We start from the raw sequence: 16264 nt of genomic DNA, 5'->3' as shown, positions 1-16264 counted from the left end.
GTAAGTGACTAAAGAAATAGAGGAGGGGAAGAGGAGGGTAGGGAACTATGTTTCATAAAAGTAGAATATACTCTTGATCAGAGCAGTTGTCTTTTAACTTTTTATTTTTCATCATAAAATGAAGAGGTTGGCCTGGGAAAAAGGAAAGTGGATGTTTAAGAAGTTAAATGTGCTGTATTTGTTTTCCTATTTACTTGGTGTAAGAGGTTGTCGTTCGTTTGGTTTGGCAGTTGTCTCTTGGTAAGTTCTGCCCACTCCCCACTCCCACCAGCCCTAGGATTTTATTTTTTTAAATCATGAGTTCTCTTTAGATCTATATGACAATGTAGTGGAACCCTATTTGCATCCAGGAACCATCACAATCAGCCCTTTGCCCTCTATGCATTTTCCCTGAATGAAACTATAACACTGGCTTTGAACAGGGTAATACATAAGGTGTAGGAATACAGAGTTTGAAGTGAAAATGTCCTGAATATATTGCTAGTGCAGTGAGACTAGCCAGCAAAGAAATAGATGACCTCAGGAAACGTCTGGCTTAAAAAATGTATACCTTTAAATTGAAAATCTAATTATTTGCCTTAGATTTGCACTGCTGGAAACCTAATGCAAGACCATGTTAAATAAACTTATTATTTCCGTTTTTCATTTAACCTGTGTGTTGTAGTATGACCAATCTGTTTTATATCCTCAATCAACAGATGATTCTATTTGGTAATAATTTATCAAGAATAAAAATCTGTTTTTGAAACTAATCACCTCATGTTAGGTCTGCCCTTTTTCAAAACCACCATCTGATATTCATTTTGTCTGCAAGACAAACATACTGATGAAAATGCATATACCACAGGATACAGTCAGTGGAATGGAGCATTTCCAGTCTTTGTATATATTTAGAACATTTTCTGTTTTCCCAACAGATGGACCAAATTTTAGTATTAAAGAAAAAAATCAATTTTACATAGTACAAACAAATTAAACAAGTACATTGTGTATTTCTGATTACTTTGTAACAGAATGTCCAGTGGAATTTGGGGTCAAATCAGTTCATAACCAAACTCTGTGATTTGAAAAAAATGACTTTTTAATATTTATTATGATTTTTTAAGATGATTAGGTGAATCTCTGAATGGGAAATACTTAGTTTCAGTATTTTGCAAGTCATCAAGTTTTTCTGTTTAATGACTTGTTTATGTACTAGCGTCTTAAAATGTTATTATTTGTTTGTTTTTCTATAAATCCAGCAACCTTACTATGTACAGTTTACCAGAGTGATACAAGGATTATAATCCTCAAACATTTTTTTCTTTTATTTTTTAGGGCAAATAGCTTTGTCCTTATTCTGATTAACTACCCTGAGTTTTATTTAACACAGTGTTAGCACTGGTTTCTTTGGAGGATTATTTGGCATCCCCAAAACTACATTACTTATAAAAGTTTAACTTTAGAATGTATTTGAATTTGTACTAAATGTTTACATGTCTTATTTTCTTATATATTCAACTTTAAATAAAAATTATACTTTCTTTCTCATGTTTTTGACTATATTTTATTAGTGAGGAGAGTTAGAACTGCAGATTTGTCTTTTAGGTTATCTCTGTCTTTCTTCCTTTTATTCCATCTTTAGTTTCACTCTTTAAAAAAAATAAAATAAAATAAAAACTGGCTGTGGCTTCCCAGTGTTCAAGGACAAAAAAAGCCTCCTTAGTCCTTCACCATCTGGTCTTACCTGTCTTTCCAGCCCTAATATCCCTTTCTAGCCTCAGTGGGCCTTTATTCACTTCCTTCTTAGGCCCCAAATATCTCTCAAAGTCTTCTGGAACTTGACATCATCCTCTTACACAATGTTTTTTTTTTTCAGCTTTGACAGTTGTGTCCTTGACCTGGAATGACCTTCCTCACTTCCCCTCCTAACACATTTTCTTAAATTCAGGACTTAATGCTATATTCTAAAAGGTCTTTCTAACTCCTCAGGCATGCCCCATAGCTCCCAGTACCAATGCTTTTATTATTGCTGTGTTGCATAGAACTTCCAGAATATTGAGAAGACAGAGGACAAACAAGTAAACAAACTATTTCACTTGTGATAAGTGATATGAAGGAAATTAATAGGTGCAAAGAGAGAAAAACTGGTCATTGAAGGCCTCTCTGAAAAAGTGGCTTTTAAAATGAGACCAAAAATATAAGAAAGAGCCAGCCATATAAAGCCTAGAGGGCAAGGTATTTCAGGCAGAGAAGTACTTACAAAACACCAAGATGAGAAAGAGATTGGTGTGTCTGAGCAATTGAGAAGAGGCCACATAGCTGAAGTAGAGTAATCAAGGAACCAATGGCATGAGATGAGGCTGCAGAGCTGGTGGGCAGGGGCTAGGTCAGGCTGGCATTGACCATTGAAGTTTCTTAAGCAAAGAAATGTCATAAATATATTACTGATGTAAGATGACCTTTGTTGATGCTATGTGGAGAATAGATTGGAGGGTCAAGACTCTCAGGGAAACCACAAGGATGCTATTGCAGAGGAGAGGGCAAGAAATAACTTTCAACTGTATTCAGAGTATTTTTTAATAGTTCTGTCTTTTAAACTGTTCTTTCCAAACCTAAACAAGAAAATAATAATATTTGGCAATATTATTATTGCTGTTATAAAAATAATGTCATTAATCAGAGAAGTCATTTGTGTTGAAATTGTGTGGGTGGTATAAGCCAAGGAGTGTAGATTTTCTCTAAGTGCAAAGGGAGCCCACGCACTTATAGTGCATGGAGGGATGTGCTCCAAATTACGTTTTAAAATCAGACATAAAAATGGATGAGACATTTGCAAGAAAAGACAAGAAATCAGATAGGATTTTACCTACCTATTATTGTAATAGGTAAAATGTGGTGGAGACTTAGGCAAGGGTAATAATAATGTAGATAGTGAAGAGTAAACACATTTGCAACATGTTTAGGATTGGATTAGAGATGGGGAATATGAAAGAGGAGTTGTTCCTGATTTCTTTCTCCAACACTAGCTTTGTTGAGGTGCAGCTGACAAATAAAAATTGTATATGTATATGGTATACAATGTAGTGCTTTGATGTATGTGTGCATTGTGAAATGATTCACATAATCAAGATAATTAACAGATCCATCACCTCAAGTCACTTGTTTATTCAATGAGCAAGTGAATGGGGAGAGGTGCCAATTTGTGAGATAGGTGACAGTGTTGGGGAAAAAATCGTAGCTCAATTTTTGAGGTAGTATTAAATTTGAGACATTTGCCTGTACATAGAGGTTTTTATGTAGGCAGCTAAATTAATTTGACAATTAGTATGTAGGTTTAAAGAAAAGATTATGCTATAAGCATTATTTTATGATTTGTTCTTTTTTATTAAAAACTGCCATGGCCATGCTTTCATACTTTTAATACAAATTTACTTAATTTTTTAAGTTGGATGATCATATAGCTCTACCATAATTTAATCAATTTCCATACATATCATTATTATGTATATAATTGCATAATTTTACAAGTATTTCTGTAAGACAGATTCCAAAAAGTGGAATTGCTGGATGAAAATTTACATACATAAAAGGGTTTGCACCATTAACCATGTATTAGAGTACCAATTACCTCAGTACTGGATTCCTTCAATTTTATTTTATATTTTCCCATCCGAAAGGGGGAAATGTTATTTTAGTGTTGACTTTCCCTTTCCTTGATGCATATTGTTGAATATCTTTTCATTTGTTTATTAGCCATTCTGGGTTTTTTTGTCTATTGGTATTATGTGAAAAAGTAAATAAAAATGCTTCTAGAAATGAAGAAGCAAAAAAAAATTAAGAAACAGGCATATGTCATTTTATTATTGCACTTTGCAGATACTGCGTTTTTTACTAATGAGGGATTGTGGCCCCCCTCTGTTGAGCAAGTCTGTTGGCACCATTTTTCCAACAGCATGTGCTCACTTTGAATCTCTATGTCACATTTTGGCAATTCTCACACTATTTCAAATGTTTTCATCATTATTATTATATCTGTTATGATGATCTGTGATCAGTAATCTTTGATGTTACTATTGTATTTGGTTTTGGGCACCATGAATCATGTACACACAAAACAGCAAACTCAATTGATAAATGTTGTGTGTGTTCTGACTGCTCCACTGACTGTCTGTTTCTCTGTCTCTCTACCTCTTCTTGGACTCCCTATTCCATGAAACAAAACAATATTAAAATTAGGCCAATTAGTAACCCTACAGTGACATTTAAGTGTTCAAATGAAAGGAAGAGCCACAGATCTGTCACGGTAAATCAAAAGCTAGAAATGATTAAGATTAGTGAGGAAGATATGTCAAAAGCTAAGACAGGCCTAAAGCTGGGTCTCTTGCATTAACCGTTAGCCAAGTTGTGAATACAAAGGAAAAATTATTCAAGTGAGTAAATACAAATTACTCTTCCAGTGGACACACGAATGATAAGAAAATGTAACAGCTTTATTGATGTTACAGAGAAAGTTTTAGTAGTCTGGATAGAAAATCAAACTAGCCATGACCTGCCCTTAAGCCAAAAGCTAATCCAGAGCAAGGCCCTAACTATTTTCAATTCTATGCTGCAGAAAAAAAGTTCGAAGCTAGCAGAGATTGGTTCATGAGGTTTGAGGAAAGAATCTGTCTTTGTAACAGAAAAATGCACAGTGAAACAGTAAGTGCTAATGCAGAAGCTACAGCAAGTAATCCACAAGATGTAGCTAAAATCATTGATGAAGGTGGCTACACCAAACAATAGATTTTTAATGTAGATGAAACAGCCTTTTGTTGGAAGAATATGCCATCTGGGACTTTCCTAGTTAGAGAGGAGAAGTCATTGCCTGGCTTCCAAGTTTCAAGGACAAGCTGACTGTCTTTTTAGAAGCTAATGCAACTGGTGACTTTAAGTTGAAGCCAGTGCTCATTGATTATTTTGAAAATCCTAAGGCACTTAAGAATTATGCCAAATATGCTATTCTCTATAAATGGAACAACAAAGCCTGGATGATCATATATCTGTTTACAGCATGGTTTACTGAATATCTTAAGCACACAGTGAAGACCTACTACTTAGAAAAACAGACTTCTTTCAAAATGTTATTGCTCGTTGACAATGCACCTGGTTGCTCAGGAGCCCTGATGGAGATGTATAAAGCAATTCATATTGTTTTCATGCCTGCCAACACAATGTTCATTCTGCAGCCAATAGATTGGGAGTAATTTCAACTTTCAAGTCTTATTATGAAAGAATTATATCTTGTAAGGCTATAGCTGCCATAAATAATGATTCTTCTGATGGATCTGGGCAAAATAAGTTGAAAACCTAGAAAGGATTTATTATTCTGAATGCCATTAAGAGCATTTATGATTCAAGGAAGGAGGTCAAAATATGAACATTGATAGGAGTTTAGAAGAAATTAATTCCAATTTTCATAGAAGACTTTGAAGGGTTCAAGAGCATTTTTGGTAGAAATAGAAAGAGAATGAGAATCAGAAGTGGAGGCTGAATTGCTTCAGTCTCCGGATAAAACCTGAATGGATGGTAAGTTGACTTTTATGGATGAGCAAAGAAAGTAGTTTCTTGAGATGGAATCTGCCCCTGGAAAAGACACTGAACATTGTTGAGATGACAACAAAGAATTGAGAACATTTCATAAATTTCATTGACACAGCAGCTGCAGGGTTTAAGTGGATTGACTCCAATTTTGAAAGAAGTTCTACTCTGGGGAAAATGGTCTTAAATAGCATCACATGCTATAGAAAAATCTTTCATGAAAGGAAGAGTTCATTGACGAGGGAAACATAATTGTTGTCTTATTTTTTATTTTTATTTATTTATTTATTTTTTGAGACAGAGTCTCGCTCTGTCTCACTCTGTCACCCAGGCTGGAGTACAATGGCACAATCTTTGCTCACTGCAACCTCCACCTCCCGAGTTCAAGCGATTCTCCTGCCTTAGCCTCCCAAGTGGCTGGGATTACAGACTCACACCACCACATTGTGTTTTCAGTAGAGACGGGGTTTCATCACGTTGGCCAGGATGGTCTTGATCTCTTGACCTCGTGATCCACCCGCCTCACCCTCCCGAAGTGCTGGGATTACAGGTGTGAGCCACCATGCCCAGCCTGTCATCTTATTTTTAAGAAACTACCACAGCTGCCCCAGTCTTCAGCAAGGTCATCTCTGATCAGTCAGGGTCTTGCCTTCACCAGTGTGGATGCAAGACCCTCTACCAGCAAAAAGATTACAATTCACTGAAGGCTCAGATGATTGCTAGCATTTTTTAGCAACAAAGTATTTTTAAAATTAAGATCTGTACATTATTTTTAGACATAATACTATTTCACACTTTATGGAATATATAGGCTACTATTTTTTAATTATATATTTTTTATTGCATTTTAGGTTTTGGGGTACATGTGAAGAACATGCAAGATTGTTGCATAGGTACACACATGGCAGTGTGGTTTTCTGCCTTCCATCCCCTCGCCTGTATCTGTCATTTCTCCCCATGCTATCTCTTCCCACCTCCCCACCCCCCGTCCCTCCCCCATTTCCCCCAACAGACCCTAGTTTGTAGTGCTCCCCTCCCTGTGTCCATGTGTTCTCATTGTTCAACACCCATATATAGGCTACTATTAATAGACTTAATAGTGTGAATGTAACTTTTATATGCACTGGAAAACCAAAAAATTCTTGTGACTTGCATTGTTGCAGTGGTCTGAAACCTCAATGCCACCTCAGAAAAAGAAAATAAATAAAAAGTAAAGAAAAGAAGAAAGGAAGGCACTAGGAAAGATTAAGGAAATAAATGCAGGCCTACTCAGTATTTGTTTGTTTATTACTGGATGATTTATGACAATTTCAGAGTGGTGAGTAGGGGGAGGGATAAATATTTTACAAAAAATTACCAGTTATACTTTTGTATGAAAGTGGTACATTAACAAAATATTAGATGTAGTTTTTGGAAGACAGTTTAGAAATCACTGTTCAGTTGTCTATTTTTGTTATTTATATATTGAGATTTTTGAAAACAAGCCTGCAAATGCTTACGAAACTTTGATGGTTAAGATCCAGAAAGCTAATGAGAAGCCTGATGAAGCATTTTCCCCCTTAGAGCATTCTGGTGTACTTCACAGAGCAGCTGTACTTTGCAGGCTGCTGCAATAGTCATAGCAAACCCAGTAAGAGGTAACCCACAGTCATGTGTATCCTGTTCTATTAATAAAGGAAATGTCGACTAAGACATTGGGGATTAGACACAACTAATTTTCTAAAATGCCATTGAGTTGATCTTTATCTGTGAAGCCAACATAGACATACGAATTGTTAAAACAAGCTCTGTGCCTCTCAAATTTCAATGGAAAGTCTTGCATTTTATTTCATACCCACAGAACAGCATTTCTCAATGGCAAGAAGTCTTTAAAAATTATATTTGTTGAAGCTATTATTTTCAAATGCTACTCCAATTATTAGAGTTCTTGGAATACATAGTTTTAAATAAAAAACAATTTAGGTTTTGGTTAGGTAAACTGAGCTGCACATTCCACCACTTTCCCCCAAGGGGGTCTGATGCCATGCTCTCAGAATTCTAAGTTCACGGTGGTTGGACCAGGTTGATGTGTTCCCAGAGTATACTGGCCTTCTTTGGAGACTATTTTTGATCAAATCAGTTTTGTCATTCTGACAGTGGAAATGACAAGTTAAACACAGCCTAGCACTGTGGATTCTTTGTGGTGACCCTTCTAACTTCAAAAGCCATTGTTTTACACTGAGTGTCCTAAGTGGTTTGTCTATTATGGAAATTGAGTCCTTTCAGCCAAATAGCTAATACTGAAGTTGGGGACATTTGGCTTACCACACATATTCAGACACTGTTCTGAAAACATTGTAATATGTATATTAAATGATGAGATCATGAAATAATGAGTCAGAATTTGCCTAAAATTTATCAAAACTCCAGAAAATACTACACCTTCTCTTGATGCCTTGAAACTGAGGATAAATTTTCTGTGATAATTGAGAGTTATTTGCTACTTTCTGCACTTACAGGTTATACTATTTATGGGCATGTTTTTACTCAGACATACAATTCAGCTTCTAATTTTATAATCATTTCATTTTAAGGGAGCTTGAGGCAAATTTGCAGTGTTAATTTTTCTTATAATGGGTTAATTTCAAGTTTGATAAAATATGTAAATAACACATAAAAAGAACACATTTGATGCATCAAGATAACATAGAAAGGAGATTTAATAGTAGTTGTTTTAAACCTTTATTCCTAAATTTTACAACAATTTTTATTATACAAAGTACCCCTGTCATGCTGCCTTCTAATTTCAGGCATGATATAACATTTAGATTTATCATCTTGGATGTCACTTCTCATATGTGGTTGCAAAGTCCTGACAGGTATTAACTTGTCATTTTACTGAAGCATGGATTTGAATTGCTTGTACTGGTTGGGAACAAATTACTTTAGTCAGAGCATAGCCCAGCTGACTATCCTACAAGAACTTTTCAGGGCAACTTGGTTTTTCCAGTCTGGTCATCAGTATATTGTAACTCTTGAGAAGAATAAAAACATAGTTAGTCTGTGAAAAGTAGAGCAGAAAAGAAAACTAAGAGCTAAGTGGTGAAGTAAAACTTCAAAGGCCTATAAAAAGGGATGTCTCTAGAGAGAAATAAGAAATGATTTGTAAACCTGTGCTTGCCATACTCTAGCCAATGGAAAATTTGCTTATCAAGTTAGAAAATTTTAGCAAAAATTGAAAAAAAGTCATTGACTTTTGGTATAAGAATGTATTTATCATTTGGGGAATTAATGGGTTTCTTTTTTTTTTTTTTTTTTTTTTTTGAAACCGAGTTTTGCTCTTTTTGCCCAGGCTAGAGTGCAATGGTGTGATCGCGGCTCACCGCTACCTCTGCCTTCCAGGTTCCAGCAATTCTGCCTCAGCTTCCTGAGTAGCTGGGATAACAGGAATGCACCACTACACCCAGCTAATTTTTGTATTTTTAGTAGAGACAGGTTTCTCCATGTTGGTCAGGCTGGTCTCAAACTCCTGACCTCAGGTGATCTGCCCACCTCGGCCTTCTAAAGTGCTGGGATTACAGGAGGAGTTTCTACATATTAAATGCTTGCAACAGTGTTTGGCACATACATATTGTAAACCTATTAGCTGAGGTAATGATGGTGGTATTGCTGGTGATGATGATGTGATTCTAGATGGAACCATTATTTGAGAGACCACCATGAACCTCCACAGGCAATTCCTTACACAAAATATCAAGGTGCTGCTGTATTGCCCCCCACTTAATAACAAATATATAAAAGTAGAATGTTTGATATGATTTTAGCAATTTATGCCTATCAGTGCTTATTCCTAAGAAGTTCTTCTCATGAATCTCAAAAAGCGTAAATCTTTATTACTTTTATTGTCTCAATTAGAGTCCTTGGAAAAAATGAAAAAAAAGTATACAATGATGAGTGTTTTAATATATATGTATAACTTATAAGGATTTAGAATTTAGGTCAGGTGTGGTGCTCATGCCTGTAATCACAGCCCTTTGGGAGGCTCTCTTGAGGCCAAGAGTTTGAGACCAGCCTGAACAACAAAACAAGACTCCATCTCTACAAAAATGTAAAACATCAGGCCAGGCGCGGTCGCTCACACCTGCAAGCTCAGCACGTTGGGAGTACAAGGCAAGTGATCACTTGAGGTCAGGAGTTTGAGACAAGCGTGGCCAGCATGGTGAAACCCCATCTCTACTAAAAAGACAAAAATTAGCTGGGCAGAATGGCGTGCACCTGTAGTCCCAGCTACTCAGGAGGCTGAGGCAGGAGAGTCACTTGAACCTGGGAGATGGAGGTTGCAGTGAGCTGAGATTGTGCCACTGCACTCCAGACTGGGTGACAGAAAAAAAAAAAAGTCAACCAGGCTTGGTGGTTTGTACCTCTAGTCCCAGCTACTAGGGAGGCTGAGGCAGGAGGATTGCTTCAGCTTAGGAGTTCAAGGCTGCACTGAGCTCTGATTACACCACTAGACTCCAGCCTGGGTGAAAGATCAAGACCCTGTCTCTAAAAAATAAAAGATAAGGAAGGAAAGAAAGAATTTAGGATCTATATGCATTCAAAAAATGTTAAATATATATTTAAATATTTAAAAGTATTTAAAGTTTGGAGTTCATTCTTTAGGTTCTGTCTGGAAGGCCTCTCCTTGCTCACTCTCATAACTGGTAGACTCCTCTGACCCCTAAGCCTGAGTCCAAGTCACACTTCTCTCCAAAGCCTCCTGAGCTCCTTCAGGCTCATGTCCTCCTCTTCTGCCTGCTGCCAGTGTAGCACCAGCCTGCCGTACAGTGGCAGTTACACCTAGGAGTGTAATTGCTTGCATTACTCTCTTACTGTTAGACTGTAAGCTTCTTGAGGAAGAAAGTAGGTCCTTGATAAATATATGAGCGAACTTCAAATCATTTCACCTATGATAATAGGAGGTAGGAGAGTTCTAATATTTCAAACAATGCAGATGTCAGGCAGTGGTCATTTCAGAAAGAATATTAGTTTCTTCACACACATACAAGGATTTTAAGTCATGATCTGAAGCACACAAGTGCAGTGTAGGGAAGTTGGTTTTGTGAAATGTTTGAGTGTCTACTGTGTTTTGTACTGCACCATTTGGTTACACATGTTTCATTTTATTAAATCTTCCAACAGTCCCATCATATATGTACTTGTGTTTTCCCAATTTTCAGATAAGGAAATTAGGGCTAAAAGAGGCAGTAGGTCCAAGGTCACAGGTAATAAATAGCACAGTATAATTTGAGGCAGATGTTCTGACTCTAAATTTTCTTCCCACCATTCTATTCACACACTTGCATATGCCACCTACACTAGACAATTATTTGAGCTCTAGAGGCACTTTTCACGCTTATTTCAAAATTTCTTAAGTTTTTAAAGTTTGCAAAGCAATGTTTCCTGAGCCCCGTCTCTCCCCACTCTCTGTAATGAGAATTTATAGTTGAGTATGCCTGTCCTGTCCTGTGTGCTGAACATTAACAACTGAACTAGTTGGACCACTAGTTGATGACAAGATGTTACTCCTACTATAGCATCCACTGAGCACTCTATGGCTAGGCTTTTGCTTTCATTGGAAAAAATAATTTGCTCAGAGGGCAACAAATAAGTCCGAATTTTCTTTTCATTTAAACACCACACACTAATTCAGATATGTCACCCATGAGATAAGACAACATTTGGAGACATAGGAAACTAGCTTCTTTTCTTTCTTCTCTTCCCCTGGTCTTTCTGAATTCAGATTTTTCTAACAAAACCAAGTTCTTTTTTTTTTTTTTTTTTTGAGATGAAGTCCTGTTCTGTCACCCACATCTGGAGTGCAGTGGTGCAATCTCAGCTCATTGCAACCTCTGCTTCCCAGGTTCAAGTGATTCTCCTGCCTCAGCCTCTCAAGTAGCTGAGATTACAGGTGTGTGCCACCACACCCAGCTAAGTTTTGTATTTTTAGTAAAGATATGGTTTCGCCTGTTGGCCAGGCTGGTCTCAAACTCCTGACCTCAGGTGATCTACCTGCCATGGCCTCCCAAAGTTCTGGGATTAGAGATGTGAGCCCCCACGCCTGGCTCCAAGCTATCTAAGTTCTTTATTCCTTAGTATTTCTTAGTTCCAAAGAAAAACATGAAGCCTATCAATAGGGAAATGAATAGAATCTAGGCAGCTGATGATGTGAGATTAAGAATAAAGAGAAATTGGAGGGGTGGGGGAAAGGGAAAATAAGTAAGAGAGGGCTTTATGTTTGCTCTAGAGTGCTCTCACCTTTACCTGGACCCTGGATTCTTCTCAAATAATTTCTCTCCATGTACTTCCTTCTATAAGGCATGTTACTATTCTGGACTAAGATTAGTTTTCCATTTCAAATTATTGTTTGCTGGGATGTATTTGATCATGCAAAACAGAAGTTGGATTGGAAGCAGTAAAACACATCTGTAGTCTTTTGATACCAAATTATTTTTTGTTGCACATCATCCTTTATTTAACTTCACTATAAAATCATTGAGACATAAAACTTCAGAGAAAATACACTATTAAAAAGGAACAAAAAATAGCATTTAATCAAAGCATCTCTCCCTTCTTTACTAACATTATCTCCAAATTGGTCATGAGTGCTGTACCTCTTTGTAAGGCCATCTCTGCATTATACCAGGTGGTTAAAATTACGGGGTGCTGCTCTAACAGGCGGATTGAATAGTTGTGAGTCTTCATAATAGGTAGTTTAAAAATCATTGCCTTTATTGATACTTGAGTATTATAGAGGAGTTACCTTTGTATTGATGTGGTACCAGTTGCTGCAGGACTGTGTGAGCTTTGGGGTTTCACATCCTCTATCGCAACAGCTGGAACTCCTCATTTGCCAGTTTCTGTAGCGACAGAGCCATGTCAAGACTGTATTTTTTTAACCTGCAAATTTTTCACGCAAATCTGGATAAAAATAGTTGAGGCAGATGTCCACAATTCTGTTCTGTAATTCATCAGACTGAACCCTTGTTGTGGAGTAAAGAATACATGCAGTGACATTTAGAATAATAAGAAGCCTAGAAAATCAGTTGGGTTGTCTCTTTCAATATCAGTTTTAGGCAGTCTGAAAATCTATACAATCCTGTTGCACCTGGCACAGTGGCTCAAGCCTGTAATCCCAGCACTTTGGGAGGCTGAGGCTTGTGGATCAATTAAGGTCAGGAGTTCGAGCCTAGCCAACATGGTTAAACCCTGTCTCTACTAAAAATACAAAAATTAGCTGGCTATAATAGCAGTTGCCTGTAATTCCAGCTACAGGGGAGGCTGACACAGGAGAATCACTTGAACCCAAGAGGTGGAGGTTGCAGTGTGCCAAGATCATGCCACTGCACTCCAGCCTGAGTTGCAGAGCGAAACTCTGTCTCAAAAAAAAAAAAAAAAAAAGGAAGAAAATTTATATAATCATTTTGGATTGGTAGTTTACTTAAGGGTGGCAGTGCAAAATGATGTGCAAAGTCTAAGTGGCAATTGCATAGACAAATTTTTTGCAATCAGCAGAAGTAAATGCAGAATCCTTGAAATGGGAGAGGTTTGAAATGGGATTTAGTCTATTTTGAAATATGCCTATCATGCTTTCATTGAAAAAATGAATAAACTATTGATAATTTCTTCCCATAAAGTGTGCCAATAAAATAAAGATCGATGACCATGCTTTTCTTTCTTACTAAGAGAAATAGATTTCTTGGGCAAGTGGCCTAAAAGTTCTGAGTGGCCTCAAAGTTCTTAATTTTTTTTTTCTTTTTTTGAAAGGGAGTCTCACTCTGTCACCCAGGATAGAGTACAGTGGCATGATCTCGGCTCACTGCAACCTCCGACTCCCTGGTTCAAATGATTCTCCTACCTTAGCCTCCTGAGTTGCTAAGATTACAGGCACCCACCACCATGCACAGCTAATTTTTGTATTAGTAGAGATGAAGTTTCATCATGTTGGCCAGGATGGTCTCGATCTCCTGACCTTGTGATCCACCTGCCTCGGCCTCCCAAAGTGCTGGTATTTGAGGCGTGAGCCACTGTGCCCAGCCAAAGTTCTTGATTTTTAATGCCAATATAAGTTCCAGGCTATCAGACCTAAATTTTACCCAAGGCTTTTGCATGACTAGTTTCTGAAAGTGCAGCAGGTAGTCTGGCCTAACAAATGTAAGACCAATTCTTGGAATAACAATGTGTTATATTGTCAGAGAGTTCCTCTATAACACATCATTTTGTACTGTCAATGAGCAACTATCTTTATTTTTCAGTAAGTTTTCTGTGTCTCTGTTATCTGTTCTTCTACTCTCTTAATCATTCTCTGGTGTCTTCACATTGGTGAATCGATCAGATGTCTTGACATTAATTGACATTGTAGAAAAAAGTATTAAAAATTGATTGGTTCCAGGATTATGCTGTTTTTTTTTTTGTTACTGTTGTTGTTTTAGGAGATTGTAAAGATTCCACTTTGAGTAGGGTGAGGAGTAATTTAGCAAATATTACTGGAAGAAATGGCAAATTGAAAAGAACTTAGAGTTTTCCTTGATGAATAATACTATATTTAATACATTTCTGTGCTTCTAAATTTTCATCACTTATCAGATATGATGTCAATTTAATATAGCCTTTTTAAAAAGGGCAACTACTGTAAAATATATGCATTATTTGTAAGATAATCCAAATTTTAGAAACATTGCAATGTTGGAAAAAATAGGAATTAAGGAAATTAAGGTGTTCTGGGGTTCTGAAGTAGCATTTCAGAAAACTGTTGATAGATCAGGCAGTATGCAATTTTTAAGGCCCCCTCATTTTTCCCCCCAGCTAGTAGAGCAAAGAGTTGAATGGATATACTAGAGGCTCTCTTCTTAAGAATCTTGGTTTTGTCCAATTTTGGCAAATCTTTTCACAGGGGCTTTATTTTAGCAAGTTGTTTGATAAACATGTCAATATGTATGTGATATACACATACATAGGTAATTTTTTTATGATATGGCATTCATGTGACTTCTTTTTTTTATTGCATTTTAGGTTTAGGGGTACATGTGAAGAACATGCAAGATTGTTGCATAGGTACACACATGGCAGTACAGTTTGCTGCCTTCCTTCCCCTCACCTGTATCTATCATTTCTCCCCATGCTATCTTTTCCCACCTCCCCATCCCTCCCCCATTTCCCCCCAATGGACCCCAGTGTGTAGTACTCCCTTCCCTGTGTCCATGTGTTCTCATTGTTGAACACCCACCTATGAGTTAGAACATGCGGTGTTTGATTTTCTGCTCTTGTGTCAGTTTGCTGAGAATGACATGGGTGAACCTGGAAACATATGTAATATTTTAAGATTAGGGTATATTTGAGGCAAAGAAAGGAAAATAGGGCTATTATACTTCAAAATAAAACAGTGAAACTAATATATAAAGTTTTTATTGAACATTTACAAATATTATAAAAAAATTAAGAAAAGGGTGCCAATGACCATTGTATTATTGATGAAACAACACTGGAAAAAGCCCATGGATTCATATTTAGACATATGTCTGCTTATTTGAATGTCACATTTTATTTTACATAATGATGTTTATTTTTTATTAAATGTCTTTGGAATTGTTGGTGAGCTAGAGCCAAGAGTGTGATAAATTGATCATTACTTAGAAAAATTTTTGTGTGTTATTTACCGTGTATAAATTTAGTTCACCTTGTCCCATCCAAATGTGTCCTTGGCTTTTGAAATTTGTAATACCTTCTTTATTGGGCAAAAATGCAAGTATGCATGATTCCTAAGTCCAAAAAGAGGTTATATGCAATAAAGTTTGTTTGATAACATGAAAAAAAGTAATTTTTTAGAGAAGTGTATTGTTATTTACCCAAATGGATAATGGGCTCTATATTTTATGAAGAGAAAAGAAATACAATTCTAGAGATAAAATAGCCATATACTTTGTTTTACATTCCTAGGCAAGGTACATGCTGTGTTTTATGCTATAGTTCTTTTCATTTGGTATGTGATGCATTTTAATTCCCCATACACTTATTTTGTATGTATACTTTTGAAAAATCTTAACTTTGAATCACATCATGTGTGTATCTACACATGAAAGATGTAAAATATGTTGATTCACAAGGGAATATAAATTGCAAAATGTACATAAAATAAATCTAATCCATAAGTGCAGTATTTCACAACTATAATGTATGATAACTATGTAAGGGAACTCAATTTTTAACAGATGCTGTATCATGTTTTATAGTTTGTAACAAACCCCTTTTCTAAAAATAAAAAAAAAATGTGTATCTTTGTACTATCTGATTATGCCTACTTAATTTCCCTTACTGATTCTGAGAGAATGAAAAAAATTATTTTTTAGAGAATTGTATTGTTATTTACCCAAATGGATAATTGGCTCTATTTTTTAAGAAGAGGGAATCAGTTCTGAGGGAACCAATAAGGGAAACCAAACAAGATGGCATATTGGCTACAGATGGGAACAAAGAACCAAAAACAGGAGCAGGTTAAGCCTGAAGAGCTGCCTGAGCTTCCTGCGGATGCATGTCCAAAAGCATTGGAATCCTGAAGGCTTGTTTCTGTGACTTTTGTTGTCTCCAGCCTTCTTTTTATTGTGATGTGTATGTGCACGTGTTTGCATGTGTGTGTGGACTCTTGTGCAGTTGTGGTACAGATGTATGAAGGTTGACTGTCCACTTAGCT

General features: G+C 36.5%; 1 protein-coding gene across 6 annotated transcripts in view; it reads left to right on the top strand.

Annotated features, from left to right (window-relative positions):
- Positions 1–16264, top strand: part of SLC25A21 (solute carrier family 25 member 21) — a 512298-nt gene that overhangs the window by 160116 nt on the left and 335918 nt on the right. The window lies entirely within an intron of this gene.

Source organism: Saimiri boliviensis, chromosome 2 (genome assembly GCF_048565385.1).
Source record: "Saimiri boliviensis isolate mSaiBol1 chromosome 2, mSaiBol1.pri, whole genome shotgun sequence".
NCBI classification, from domain to species: domain Eukaryota; kingdom Metazoa; phylum Chordata; class Mammalia; order Primates; family Cebidae; genus Saimiri; species Saimiri boliviensis.
This window is presented reverse-complemented; position numbering and strand designations above follow the sequence as displayed.